Genomic DNA, 15,682 nt, shown 5'->3' with positions numbered 1-15,682 from the left:
CATTTTTGTAACGGCCAAGCAGCTAGGGAGCCAATGAGCCAAAACTCAAACCTAAACCTAATAAATCCTGTGAGGGTCGTCGTGTCAACAAGTGGCCAAAAGCTGCGGTATCTGTTGGTCGTCTTTCCGGCCTTCGTGTCTTCCTCGGCCGTTGGGTTGCTCAATCTTTATATAAACCAGGTCATATCCGTGTGTTTGGCAAGCTTTCGGCAGCAATGCGTGAGTGGTTGTGTGCGTATGTGTGCGTGTGTGTGTGTGTGTGTGTGTGTGTGTACAACCAACGGCTAAAAGCTCGCACGCATCCGTGCGTCTGGTCGCGTCTCCGCTATTCGTTTTGCTTAACACTTCGTGCTTCGGCATCGTGCAACGTGCGTCGTGCGTCGGACTTCGTGCTTAAAATGGTAATGCCAGGCACTGCTTTGGCTCAGTTAGCGGCTGAACGTGCGCCAAACCGGTTCGTTGACATTTTGGAAAGCCCGAACTGGCCAAAACTGAAAAAGCAGTGCCAATCGCGGCACGTCAAGAGCTGTGCGCGCGCGCTCATCGCACAAACGCACGAAACGCACAAACACACACATATATAAACGTATAAATATATATATATAAATTTATATATATCACGGCAACTAAGTAAACCCTAAAAGTCCGTCTCCAATATTCCTCCGCTTTTTAGCGGACTGGTGTGGTGGTTGTCAAGTTTGTTGTTGTTGACTTGCCTGCATGTGCGTGTGTGTGCGTGTGTGTGCGTGTGTGTGCGTGTGTGTGCGTGTGTGTGCGTGTGTGAATGCGTGAGTGTGCGTGTGTCTATCAAATTGCGCGCCAATTTTCCCGCGTACCCGTTTTTTTTTCTATTTTTGTTCAGGTGTCACCCAAAAGTCATTAAAGGAGCGCGCGCGTTTCTTGCAGTGCCCGCAGTGTTTCCCCCATTTAAATACTTGTATTTCCCCATTTGTTAGGCAATCTACAGAACGGTGAACAAATTTTACTAAAATCAAAGCAATTTGAGTAAACAACAAAATAAATAATATGCATCTGCAAGTGTATAATTTATATGATGGTCAACAACGTGTTGGCCCAGACGCGTCGCGTTTCTAAGTCGTGTTGTCAGGACAAGATATAGGAGCAGCAGGAAGGAGAGAGCAGTGGGAAAGCAAAACGCAACCAAGGCAGCAACAGAGACAACCAGGAGCAGGTAAGTGACTAAAGATGAAGATAAAGATGTAGGCGCTCACTTAGTTGCTTTCTAAGTGTGTTTTGTTATTTTTGTTGCTTTTGTGCTTGTTTTTGTTCCTCTTGCTGTTGCCGATGCCGATGCCGATGCTGATGCTTATGCTGATGCTGTTATTGTTGCTTATGCCATTTGCAATTACAATTACTAAATGTATAGTTATCAGCGTCTTCTTTGGCATCATTATAATCATTATCGTCGTCGTCTCCTTCATTTGATGTCGAATTATTTAAACATCTTCTCAATGCCTTCTACTATACAGCATCCTCTCCATCTCTGTACTTGTACATCTGCTAGCATTTGGACTTGCATTTAGATATTTGGAATAAGGGGTGCCTTTTGATGAAATTCCTAACCACAAACTTATTAGTGATCTTCCGTAATTCCAAATATGCTAGATTCATGTTTCCTTATTTTCTCAGACACTCAAATTTATTAATTATTTTAAAACAGATATTAAACATTAGTGGTTAGTGATTAATACTTGTAATATATTTATTTATAAATCGATTATGAATATAAATCAGTTCAGGGAACGATGATTTTAAAAACTGCACAAATAGAATAGAATAGAATTTACAGTTAAAATAAAATAAAATTTTGACTATCAACTACATTTTTGTGCTGGAGCAGTTTTTTCTAGCAGTTTTGGAAACCCTACCAATTTATATTTTTTAACATCTTTTGAATACGACTATTAATGAACTTAAATTTAATATTATATCTAATGAAAACTGTTAAGCAAATACTTGATTTTTGCGGGTTTTCGCGTATGGGAAAATTAAATTATATAGCAAGACCACCGGGCCGGGTTGTTGTTTCCAGTCACTATTACCAGAGACGTTGTTGAAGTTATATATATTTTTATATTGGCATTTAATTTGGAAGCAAAAATTAAAAACAAGATCTGCGTAAATCTAAGAAATACAAGTAGGGATTCAAAAGCCAAGGGCCGTCAAACGTCGGTTCTGGATGACCGATTCAGCTATGTTTTTCTATCGCTATAATAATAAAAAATACCAATTACGTCGCGTTTTAACACACCTTTATTTATAGAGGGGAAGCTGCACTACAAGCAGAACTTTTGGATCACCCTTTGTAATTACTTATGTCATTTTGTGGCTTGTGGCACCAATTTGTCTGCAGACGTCGTGGCTGTCTGACCAGCATCTACTCATCCTCATCATCTCATGTTAGCTCGGCAAAGAAGAAACTGTTGCTGCAATGCATCTTCATGATGCTTGCCGCTTGCTGGCTTGTCTCCAGAAGGCTGTGCCTCCGGCAGCTCTTTGGAGCTCCTCCATGAACAAAGCCAACGAGCGTTTAATTACATTTCACATTCGCAAATTGCATTTGGAGGAGCGGGCTGGCCGTTTTGAACATAGGGACATCTGTAAACATTGGCCAGAAGGGGTGGCTTCTTATAAACTCTCAATGGTATGAATATGCAAAATGCTGGGTTACACACACTACTTCATGTACTGTATGATTAATGCTGCTCATACATACTCGTGTACGCATGCAACTATTTATTTATGTATCAGCTTATGGGCCAGACGGCACAGTTGCCTTGGAGTGACTTTGATTTAATTTTAAAGTTGGCTTAGCTTCTTACTTATGTTAAGTGACTTCCTGTGCCTTTGCCCCTGCAAATAAGTGCGTATATTTCTATGTGTGTGTGTTTGTGTTTGTGTGTGTGTGTGTGTGAACTGATAGACTGTCAGTTAATTAGAAATTCGTGCGCGTGTGCTTGTTTCAATGCCTGTGTACGCGCGCTATGGCCTATTTGATAGCTTAGATTGTTTTGATTGTGCCAGACGGGAAGACAGAGGGATGGAGGCATGGAGGCATGAAGGGACAGACAAGCAGACGGGCAGACAGTTTAAGCAGACAGTTTAGGCAGACTCTGATAGGCAGGCACGTCTTCCATATTCAACAGACTAGTTTCGTGACTGCTTCATGTGCTGGTGTCTATATGTATTTGGTGTACGTGTGCATGTGTCTCCTTTCTCTACGTATGCCCCGGGTGGAAAGTGTCCTTGTGAGCGTTCAACTGCAGTTGCTTGGCCAAACAAAAAGATGGCAAAGTCGCCTTTGTATTTGCATTTTTGCATTGTCTGGCTTGAGCTTGAGATGTGGGGGAAGTAGAAACCCCCCAGGAGAAGGTTGCTGGTGCTGCTGCTGGAGGTCACTTTCAAAGCAAATCATTTGGCATCCAAGCCTGCAAAAGTAACAAAATACAACAAAATTTTCATGTATTTTTGATTTTCTCCACTTTTTATTTTTCTTTTTTTGCCCCGGTGCAGTGTTTGGCCGGCGCTCAAATGTATGCTACATTTTTGGCTTTCCTTCTTGGCTGGAGAAAAATGTAAACAAAATCAAATATTTCGGCTATGCCTCTTGGCGTTTGCCTTCCTTTATGGTTATTGTTGTTTGTGTTGTATTTTTATATGTTAGCTGCTGTTGCTATTCATTCTAGCGACCGTTAATTTAATTTAATTAAATTTAATTTTTTTACGCTCTTCTTCTGGGGCAGGTTTTCATGTTCGCATCTTTATCGTCACAATTTAGGTTAATAATAAATACATACATTTATAATTATGTGTGTATGGTATTTCTAAGTAGTTTTTTGTTAAGTAAGTAGTTTTTTCTTATCAATGCTGATTAAAGGAAAGACATTTTAAACATCTTATTTAAATGCTATGGCTGCGTTGCTTTCCAAAAGATTCTGGAAACAAATTGTTGAAATCTTGCTTTTAGCAAGATAATACTCTCATTCAATTTTAGGTAGGCTTTTGCAACTCTAATCGTCTTTTAATTGGAAAACTGAATCGGTGTTGTCACAAAATATACTTTTAGTTACATTATACTATATATATTTTTTATTTAGCCGCAAAGCAGTTATATGTAGCCTTAGAATTGAATAAAATATGGGATCGGCATGTAAAAAGTTATTAAAAAAGCGCGGAGAAAACAAATATGTGTATATCTGATTTCAATCATGTTACAAATTGTTCAAAATGGATCTTTGAATAAATGTGAATGCAACTTTAAAATCAAAAATACTCCACACTGATTATAAATACGGGAATTGTTTAATTTGTTATACAATAAGCAAACAACAAAACAATTGCATTCAATCAAAAAACGAAACTTTTCGAAAAGTATTCATAATTTATAGGGAAATGTAAATAAAACTTGTTGCTAAAATAAAACAACTGAACTAAACTATGTCAATAGTTGACTTTTCAATATGGTGCCATTTTGAGCGAAAAAAACATTTAGTTGATTGGTATTGCTTATAGCTGCAATAAATAATAGGGACATTTTTTCAAATTATTTAAATAAATGAATTATGCAGAAATGGTTCCAAATATCAAAAATACTGATGAGTATGCCTTTTTTTAAATTAATTAGAATATTGTGTTCATCCATAACAGTGGAGAAAAAAGCTTCAAATATACTTGTAGTAGGTGAAAAGGTTAAATAAATGTACATCTCCAGGAATAAAATGTATTAAGTGTTTCCTCACCAGCCCGCACACTGAGGCTTAAAGAAGCGAATTGTGATTCCAATGCTTTTTTATTGGTTCGCTTTCAATGAATTCATTTAGTTTTCCCAATTTTTTAATTTTCTGTGAGATAATTTATAAAGAAGAGCTCAGAAGTTGCCTCACGCTTTCCTACTCTGCTTCATCTCTGCAGCTTCTGCAGAAATCATTACATTGGATGCCAAGCCAAACGATGTGTAATTAGTTAGTTTTAAGATATTTGATTTGGATGTGGCCAAGCAATCATGCCTTCGCAGTTCGTTGGGATTGTAAATTATTTTCGTTAGGTATAAGGTTATCGTTTTGCTAGCAGGCACGTTTTCCGTATGTTTTTTAATGCTTCTATGCTGTTGTTGCTGTTGATACAGGTCTTTAAAAGTTTAATTTAGAGATTTGTTTGCCTCAGCGTGCGCTCAAAACTCTACCGTTTTCGCTATAAAATTTCCTTATTTTTGGGGTTTTTTGCAGTCACTTTAATTGTTGTTATTACAAGTGCTACGCATTACCTTTTTTTACTTTAAACTAAACCCGTGTTTATTTATTATTATGTTTGCACCTGTGCTTATTATAAATTTATTCTTAGCAACATAGTGCCAACAACAGGCATGCATTGTAATAAATGTTCACTTGTTAAACTGAATATCTATCGTGCAGTCGTTTTTCTGTTTGATCTATTGAAGGCACAGGCTATGTACACTTACTATATATGTGTCTGATCACTTTAACACGATATTATAACGTTCATTCAAATCGCGTATTAAAGATAATGTCCAATTTTGTGGGGCTCGTATCAATGAATTGGAGCACCTTTTAAAAACACCATTAAGCAAGGATATCAATGGAAAGCTATTAGTGTAAATTCCATAAAAGAAATTCTTCTTATATAAAGAAGAAGGCATCTCCAATGCTATAAAATATGTGTATGTTTAGACGTAGGTAGCACATATTCGAACGTCCGTTTGGAGGAGCGCACATGGACCTGGCTTGGTACACTCTCCTGTCCCTGGGCAACACAAGTTTATTTGACATTTTCGAATATTTCCAAGAAGTAAAACATTAGCGTCATGAGTTTCTTCTTCTGTCTATTATTGCTGCAGGCATTGCACAAATTATGTCATAAAACACACACACACGCATATAGAATGTGCAATGTATGCTTTCGGGACTTGCCTTGAATTGCCTCGAAGCTGGAGCATTTGAAAAGCTAATTTCTATTTGCATTTCTATTTGAATTTTCATTGGCGAACGGGTGTGGTGCGTTGAAGTTTTTGGGACTCTAGACTAATGTCAAATGCCACATACCAGTACGTGATGTGCCGCAGGGGGTAAGGAAGTGAGTGTGCATTTGAATGTAAATAGGGGAGTATGGGATTTGGTTTTTTGACAAAAGCTCCTTGCCTGACTGGCTAACTGGCCAGCGCGTGGGCTTATGCCATTTTATCTGAACTGTCGTCACTGTCAGTTGCACAGGACCAGCACCAGCACCAGCACCAGCACATCACCATCATCATCACTCAGCTTTGTGGTCAACGATGGCAACAATTGAAAGTTTTTTCTCCTTCGTATTATGTTCTGTTGTTTTTGAACTGTTGAGGGGAGCCCTCTTGTTAATACAAAACGCTTGCCGGCTATTGCCAAAGATGCATCTGCTGTTGACCTTCACAAGCATCGTATGGCGTACGGCGGGAAGATGCAAAGTCCGGGGGCCTATTTATCTCTCTCTAGATTTTGTTGCAAAGCACAGACCAGTTGGTGGTGGTCGGAGAGACAAAAGCAATTTCAAAATACTTGCACATTCGAGACTTATTTTGTAGTTCGACTGCAAAGGAAAATTGAAATGATTGTATACGAACATATGTACTATAACCTAGAGACATCATCCATGTGTCATAATCATGCATATACTATATATTCATGTAGACATGCAAGTGCACGGTCTTTTGGAATTTATATAGCAATCGATGAAAATGTAAGTGCCAAAAAGAACGGACCGAACCGTTGTTGGACTGTTCAAAATTGTTGGGTACATTTGAAAAAAACGGATAGTTAAAATGCTTGCGCTGGCAACGTTTAAAAACTTAAAAATAGTATTCGAATCTAAAATTGGGAGCTACAGAGAAATACGCGGAGCAGTCTTAAAAGAAAGCAGCAAAATGCTTAGGATTCGACCTGCAGAATGCGCGGAAGCCACAAGAGAATATAAAGAATATATACTAATGAAGTGCCTAAAGGGAAGTGACAAATATTATAAATCGAAGGTGATCGTACTTAATTAGTCTATTAAACTTTCGAAGTTAAAATATAAAAGTAAGGGAGTGAACTGTTGTATATTAATGAATTATTGATTAAAATGTAACTTTTATATATCTTTTAGGCAGGAGGGAGGGAGAAAAAATTTTGCCATATAAAGTCGACCACACGTTCATTATTATGACGCATTATTTCGCATTAAAATGGATCTGAGTTGGATTTGTTGAAGTTTTTTCATTGATCATATGCATAAGTTATTTTTTAAATGCATCGTGCATTATTTAATCAAAATTTTAATTTTTTGGCCCCCTCTTTGGTAAAAGCTGCCTACGCCCTTGTCAGGGACTCTACAATAAACTTGTGTTCAGAGTCTATGACATCCGATTGCCTTACAGGAAGTCTTTGTTTGTAGTTCATAGCTTCTGGCTATAAATGTTTCTTGATGAACATTAAACATACTTGTATACAAAAATAGTCTCGATAACATACTTGTATTTTTATTGAGAATTGTTGCTGCAAGTTTTGCTAAAAGGCTTCAAAATATTTAGGCATATAAAAGCAACAATTCTTACTATTTGCTCTTAGGAGTCTAAATTGGGACTATTTAAACTAAAATATTAATATATGTAACATCAGTACATCGCCGTAGAATTTGTTCAGGAGTCACCCTACTTCACAAATTTCTTGGCGGTGATAAAGACTCTCCTTTCCTTATTGGTCTCGTAGACCTGTTCCCTTGAGATTTACTCGTACATTTCGTACCCTTCGATTGCAAATTTGTAGATCTTATTTTGTCTTTCATGAACCCTTTCGTGTGTTGTGCTCCAATTATAATATTTTTTCTGACAACATTTCCTTCGAACACTCCATTTGCGCGAATTTCATTTCAAGTTATATATATCTTGAGTTCTTTATGAGTATATTTATAAGTTTTTGTTTTGCTGGTATTATTATTTTATATTTATATTGTTTTATTTTTGGCAAAATTAGCAGTTCCTTGTCAACTATAAATAAATAGGGGAACGTGGCAAGTGCGAATATTTAATATCCTAATAAATAATTGTGTTTGGTATTTTACTGACAAGAGGTTTTTATTTCTCGAGATATGTAGAAAAATAAAATAGTGGCTAATGTTAATATGCTTCCGATAGGAAAAGCACTAGCAAACTTCCAGACTGCTAGGCAAATACAGAAACTGTTAATAAATGCTAACAGTAAGGTTGTTGGCTCCAATTCCAAAGATAAATTATGTATTCATCGTTTTGGCATTTTGTAGGAATGGCTTTTCAAAAAGGAATGAGAGCTCGCTCAGCGAGTTCCATCTGGCAGTTGGGAGCATCAAACAACCATCTGTCACTGCTCAGCTCTTGCCGTTGCTAAGTTCTGTGTGCGCTTTTAGTTGAGCCCCGCTTCGATTTGCAAACCGAACTGCCGCAAAGCAATCCGCGCTCGTCCATGTTAGCATTAACATTTTGGCACAGGGACAGGCATACAAAGGACGAGCGAAAGAACGAACTAACGTACGGACTTCAAATTGAGAACAACGGGTGGGCCAGAGGCTAGAGGTTAGGGGCTGAGCAGTGTCGGTGTACCAAGGTTACTACAGCCTTCTGTGTACGCGATATTTCATGTGGTTAAAGGACATATCGCAGCGTGCGCGGCTTGCATACAGACTACACAATCAATAAACAATTAACATCAATAGAACTGCAGCAATGTAGATAGTAGAAATTGCAGTTGCAATCGCAGTACGTATGGTTGTGGCAGCTGCTAAACTTGTTCGAGTGATGAACGATGGACGGACAAGCGAATAGACCCTGGCCACGTTGCCTTGTGCCTTGTGCCTTCTGCTGTTTTGCCGTCAATTGTGAGGAATGTTAAATACCAAATCACGTGGAACTTCAGGTCTCTAATGCAGAGTGAAAAGTGGCTGTACACACTCGCACACACGAGCGACGCGAATCTGTCTGGTGCCTCGACATGTTTATGTTGAAAATTGTTGTCTGAAAATTCATTCGTTTCTCGACGTCGAGTTGAGCTGTATTTTTTTTGTTTTTTATTTTTTATTTTGTGGCTGCAGGCATGAAGGACGCGCAACATATTGTGCTGGGAACTTCGCAGCTCGCTGTCGGTGGTGTGGGGGATTATAGGGGTGTGCCGGGGTAGGCGTATTTTACATGCTAATGCGTTTAAAACCATTCAAATCATGTGCAGCTGTGTGTGTGTGTGTGTGTGAGAGTGTGTGTGTGTGTGTCTATACGAGTACTTTTCAACTTTTTCTTTGACTGCCTGTCGGGCTGTGCAAATGTCATGACAGTCCAAAAAATATGCGTACATTTACACATACATACATACGAGTACATACCTAAACGAGTATATGTATAAATATTTATGACTGTGTTGAGCTCGTGTGTATTTTAAAGTGAAACAAACGCTTGGCCAAAAGTTCGAGCATGCCAAGAAATAAATAACACATGAACACAACAAAAAGCAAAGAACAACAAATATAAAAAAGAAGTAAAACCAACGACTTAAAATGGGTACGAAAAGTGAAATAAGATAAATGAGCCAATTTGACTTTGCGTGCGTCTGCCTGTATGTCAGTATGTGAATGTGCGTATGTGTGTGTGTGTGTGTGTTTCACGCAGTCAGCCACACAAGATGAGAAAACGAGCACGTTGTCAAAGGAGGCGCACATAAGTAGGCAATGCCTTTGTTCATGCGTTTGTATGCGTGTGCGTGTGTGTGTGTGTGTGTGTGCGTACGTAGATCGTGTAAATAGCAGCGAGCTGCTTGATTCGCTTGTGGCGTTTGGCAGCAACCGGCCAACTTATATACATACACACTTAGTATTGCGATGCGAGCAATGCGTGTTTATAATAATAATAAGTAATGTGGATCTTGATTGTTGTAATGGCTTAAGTCTCTAATAGCATTACTACATATAGACGAAGCGTTTGTCCTGTTCTTTTATAGACTAACTGCTATCGGGTTGGGCAAGGCTTGCTAAATGCCGACGGTCTCAGCCACAAAGATCATAACTCATTTTATTCAGATATTTTATGATAAAACGAAGTTGATGCTGTTACTCAGGTGCTTCATTGAATGAAAATAAAGGCCTTTCAACAATTAGATGGAAAAAAGAAGGACAGTTTCAATAAATAATGATAATAAAAAATGCATGGCGTCCATGAATAATGAAAAAATATACTGCAGACAGAAGCACGTGTGTAAATATTGTGTTGCAGCATATGGAAAATGTTTAAAATGGTGATGTCAAAAAAATATTCAAAAAGCTGACTGGCAGAAAAAATATTTTTTATGGTTTACACACGCGAGTATTGTTTTACTATTCATTAGGAAATTGACAGGCATGTTTTCATTTTTAGCTAAAAGAGACTAGGTTTCTACATTCTGCCTATAGAAATGGTATCTGTCAGATATATAATATTTAAATGTCCTTCCATTCTATATTTAATTAAATATCAGCATAGCCGTACACCAAACACAACAGTCGGCAAACACCTTTTTTAAATTAAATTTGATTTAAATGGGTATCGGAAAATTGTTGAGTAATATATTTTCAGAAATATATATTTTCAACAACAATTATAAATTATAAAACAACAGGGAAAGCAGAAGTTTGTTGCCTCGGCCTGGAAATAATAAAAAAAATAATAAAAATTAACAAAAATTGCCATAAAATAAAGAATTTTGATCAAATATACCTTCTTTTTTACTCAAACTTACGTAAAGGGAGTATGATTGCACATTTGCTTCTGGATTGTTTGTATTGTGTATATGTGTAGTACATATTTGAGCCAAAGCAGCAACAACAACAACAGTTGCTGGCAGAGTTTTGGCTTTTGGATTAAACGCATGGCTAGGGACACATAACCACTAACCGGAAGTAATTGCCAAATTTGAATTAAAAATGCCAAACTTCTAGACCAATGTTGAAATTACTGTTCAACAGAGAAAAGAGAAGTTTAAATTACTTTTCTTAAATTGAAGTTTACAAATGGGTTTCTACACATGTCCAAAAATTAAACCGGTTATATTACTAGTGTTGCAATTTCAACATTCTGATCTATAGGGCCGTTTATTAAACACTTTTTATCATCATCATCATATTTTGAAGTAATCATTTAAGCTTGTACTCCTTAGATTCCATGCAATATATTCAGTTTACTTTAAAAGTAGGCTTTTCGTGTCCCACTATTGAACTATTCGATTTAGATTTCTTGGGCAATCAACAACAATACAATAATATAAGAATAAACAAGATTTTCTTTATATTAAACTCAATTTATTATGATGTTTTGCTTACGAAATTCTCGATAATGCGTTCCAATCTAATATTGATCTTTCAATCCATTGCGATTTGTTCCATAAGTTAGGGTTTCTTAAATGGCGACTTATTGGCTGCCAAATGTTTGTTGATTTTCCACAACTTCAACGCTTACATACAAGTATGTAAATAGGTATGGGCGGGTATGTGCGTGTGTGAAGTTTTATATAGAAGTTAGTATGTTGTTGAATATATTGTGCTTGTGCCTTGGTTATATTGTTGCTCATGTCTGAGCACATGAGCGCGCCATCTGCACGTGTGTGTGTGTGTGTGTGTGTATGCGTATTTGGGCGACTGCGGGCCGTGCCTGTCGCCACACACATAAAACAAAAGCCCAATTCAAAAAACCATTAAGACAACAGTGATGAGGACGCCAAGGACTGCCAGACAGGCAAGTTGAGCTCAGCTCTCAGCAGCTCAGAGCTGTGCTTCGCAACATGGCACAATTGCGTCCCAGTCATATGGCCAAGCAGGCCGATTTTTTATTGTCATTGTTGCTATTGTTGTTGTAGCCGAAGACTCGATGTCAATGCACTCGATACACGACTGTTGCTATGGATATTTATTGACATTTAAATTGACTTGGGAACGTGTGACTCTTGCTGCTTGTTGGTCTATCCGTCCATATCTCTATATCTGTCTGTCTGTCTGTCTGTCCGTTTGTCTGTCTGTCTGTCTGTGTATCTTTCTCTGCATCTTGAGCTTGTTTTACGCGCCGCTGTTCGCCTGTTTGTCTGTCCGGTGGTCTGTCAGTTGCCTTCTTGTCATGTTGTCTTGTCTGCAAATTAAAAGCTGCCAACGCCCGAGCGAATGCCTCGTTATAAATTTATTGCGTGTCTCTTCTATTCCCTCCCTTCTCCTTCTTTGAGTTTATTGTGAGTTTGTGTGCGTGTGTGCGCGCCTTCCAAATACATATATACACACATACATACATACGTACGTACGTACGTACGTATGCTAAATGATTCGTTGCTGCTGCCAGCAGAGCTGCAAAGTATGCTACGCTCTTGCGTGTTATTAATCAAATCAAATTACATGAATATATCAATCAATTAATCAATCAAGAGCAACAACGAACGGCGTCGACTTTGGCATCGACAATCCACAAACAAACAAACAAAAAAACAAAAAACAAGTGTATCATACACTTGCCAAATGGTCTTCACAAGTCGCCATGATAATGGCATTTATCGATACTGCCAAAGATATGCGCCAAATTTTATTTACGCGCACAATGCTCGACAAACTGCAAACTTCCTCATCCACCTTGACAACAGCAGGCCGAACAGGCAATAACAATTTAACTAGTCAACAGAAATGGCTGGCCTATAGCCACTTGTCATATTTGCCATTTGTCGCTTCTCCAATTTTGTTTCGTTTCCGTCTTCTTCTCGTTTCTGTTTCTATTTTCCTATCGATTATGTCAACTGTGTGCCCATTGTAATAATTAATTAACTTTACTTCTACTATATAAATACATCTACATGTTTATACAAGTATATAAATATCTTATGCAAATTTACGTATGCCTTTGTGTGTGTGTGTGTGTGTGTGTGTATGGAACAACTAATCAGCGTTGGTTTCATGACCATAATCGTTGACAACAACCGAAGTAACAACAACAACAACAACAACAGCAGCAGCAAGCACAAAAGCAACAAAAGCAGCTGCGGTACAAAGTTTGAATTGAACCACAATGCTGCGTATACGTAATATTGTCAAACTAATTACGAAAGCGAACGGCACGGTATCTTATCAGTCACACACAAAAGAATTACACAAGCCAACACATACAATCACACACTCATATACATACTCACATACTTGCATATATACATAAGTACATATATGTACACTGGGGTGCGTCAGTTTTGTAATATTCATGGCAAGCTAAAGCTCTCATTCAACTGTCATATGTAGATCTGAATAGGTTGGTTGGCATTTATGGAATTCAGCTGATATGGAAAATTATTTATGGGGGTTTTTTTTTTGCTGCAAGCTATAAATGAGCCTTTCAGACGACTATGAAAATTAGATATAGATAAATGCTTTGCCTAATCATTATGGCTAGGTTTAAAGTGAATATTAGCTGTCAGTCGCATTCCAAGAACTTTAATGCAAAGTAGAGTAAAATGTAATCCAGTACTTGCTTTCATGCCATTCTCATTTACTTGTATATCTTAAAGATGTTACCATAATTCATTTGAAAAGAAACTTAAAATTTATGTTGTTTGATGCCAATATGAAATTTAAATAATTATATTTGTTATCAATTGATTTCATTTCAATTTATATTGACGAATATATTTTATGAACAGGCTTATCAGCCTTCGAAAATACTTTATTTTTGTGAAATTAAAAATGTATTTAAATAGTTTCGTTTACAGATGTCAAGCTGATGTAAACAGCTGATATGTATGCTCGGCTGCCCAGTTCATCAAGTTGTAGGCAAAGCCCTTTCAATTCCCTTTGTTGTACAGATAGTATATATAGCTTCTTTATCGCCTGTAATTGAAACTGGGCGACAACTGGTGGGTATATAGTATAATGGCACATTAGTGCCATGTTTGTATATTTTTGCAGCTAAAGAAGCCAAACACTATTGTATGTGCTTCAGTGCCTAATGTATGTACTATATGTGGACATTTCCCTTTAGCTCGATAAGCACACCTCATCGCGTTGATTAAAGCTGTCCAATTCCATATCCGCTTTCAGCCAAAAAAAGGCACCATGGCGGCAAGTGGCGCGACACTCCACTGGGCAGCAATAACTGTGAGTCGTTTAGATGTGTGGTTGGGCGTGTTCTGATGGGGGGGAGTAGAGGCGCTGGAGTTGTGGACATATGTGTCATAGGCATATACATACATACATACATAAGCACATATGCATATGCATACGTAAACGTGTTTAACTAATTGTCACAAAAAAGAAAAAGAACCACGAAATAGCTACACCGAGCTACACAAAATTATGATCGATATTGTTCCCGCACATACATACATACATACATACATACATACACATAATGTGTGGCGGTATGTACCGGTACGGTACGTGTCTGTATGTCTGTATGTCTGTATGTCTGTATGTATGTGCACAATACGCTGGCGACAAACGAACATGCAAGCAAATAATTTGTGCCAAGAAAGATAATAGTCTGCATGCGCGCTTAACATTTCATTTATTTGTATTTGTACGTAAATGACTGTGTTTTGTGAATAAAATTAAATAAATTATTTGCAGATTTCGATAAAATGCAATAGCGTCTTTTCCAGCTTACACTACTTGACACTTGACAGCCAAATTTCATGGCAATTTTACAATTATGTGGATGGTTGTGGATGAAAAATTGATTTATATGTTTTTACTACAAATATGCACACGACATACAAATACTGATGGACGGACACTCGTATAAAACTAAATAAACAAACTTCTGATGGACAGTCGTATGCAACTAAATAAACAAACAGAAGAATTATATTTACTTGTGTATTGTATTGTATATTGTTAATCACATTAAAGGGGTAGTTGTGGAGTAAACAATATTCTGATACTATTCGGCTTTTAGATATTTTGCGAGTTCTAGTTATGGATCGGGTAACAAATAGTTAATGGTTGAATTAAATTATTCGGTTGTTATGGATAAAATCCATCTTTCAAAGTAGGAGTAAGGACGAGCTTCAAATGTTGATAAAAAAATAGTCATCTTATTAACATCACCTCTTATATTTGTGGGTTTAAAATCGGCTTAATGTCATTTGATAATTGTTTCTAAGCTGACAAATGCTATGTAGGCAGGTGACATGGATTTGAATAATATTATGGTTTCAATGCGGTTGAAAACTTGCGCGGAACTGGAAAAAGATAAAATGGTTTAATATTTATTTGTTACGTGTTTAAAGTAACTCATTTGAATTTGCTTAAAGACAGCTCATAATAAAGTATTTATTGTATGGTGCTTAAAACTGGTACAAATATATTCCATCTTCAATCAAAACTTTAGAAGATTTTACAAGACTCTTAAACATTTCAGTAGATATTTCAAGATACTGCAATAACATTCATGCTTGTGAAAATATTTACAGTTTTCAAGATTAAAAGTTTGACACAGATATTTGCATAAATACTTTAAACCAAAATGAACTAATCGTCGGAAAATCAAAAACATATACAAAACATTTAAATACCTGGTTTGCTTATCCTTTTTAATAAATGGAAGATAAGAATGGTTTTTCAGCGATCGTTCATATGGAAGCTACATAAAATAATAACGCTGAAATAAATTTGTTAAATGTGTTAA

General features: G+C 37.2%; 1 protein-coding gene across 1 annotated transcript in view; it reads left to right on the top strand.

Annotated features, from left to right (window-relative positions):
* The first annotated feature begins 1,179 nt into the window (after positions 1-1,179).
* LOC115628961 overlaps positions 1,180-15,682 on the top strand; it is a 77,058-nt gene continuing 62,555 nt past the window's right edge. The window contains exon 1 of the mRNA XM_030525237.1: positions 1,180-1,192. The gene's annotated coding sequence lies outside the window, so the exon portion shown is untranslated. The remainder of the gene's footprint in view (positions 1,193-15,682) is intronic.

The sequence above is a fragment of the Scaptodrosophila lebanonensis genome, unplaced genomic scaffold, assembly GCF_003285725.1.
Source record: "Scaptodrosophila lebanonensis strain 11010-0011.00,11010-0021.00 unplaced genomic scaffold, SlebRS2 tig00000129-arrow-arrow-pilon, whole genome shotgun sequence".
Classification (NCBI taxonomy): Eukaryota; Metazoa; Arthropoda; class Insecta; order Diptera; family Drosophilidae; genus Scaptodrosophila; species Scaptodrosophila lebanonensis.
The sequence above is the reverse complement of the archived record's forward strand: the minus strand, read 5'-3'. Positions and strand labels throughout refer to the sequence as shown.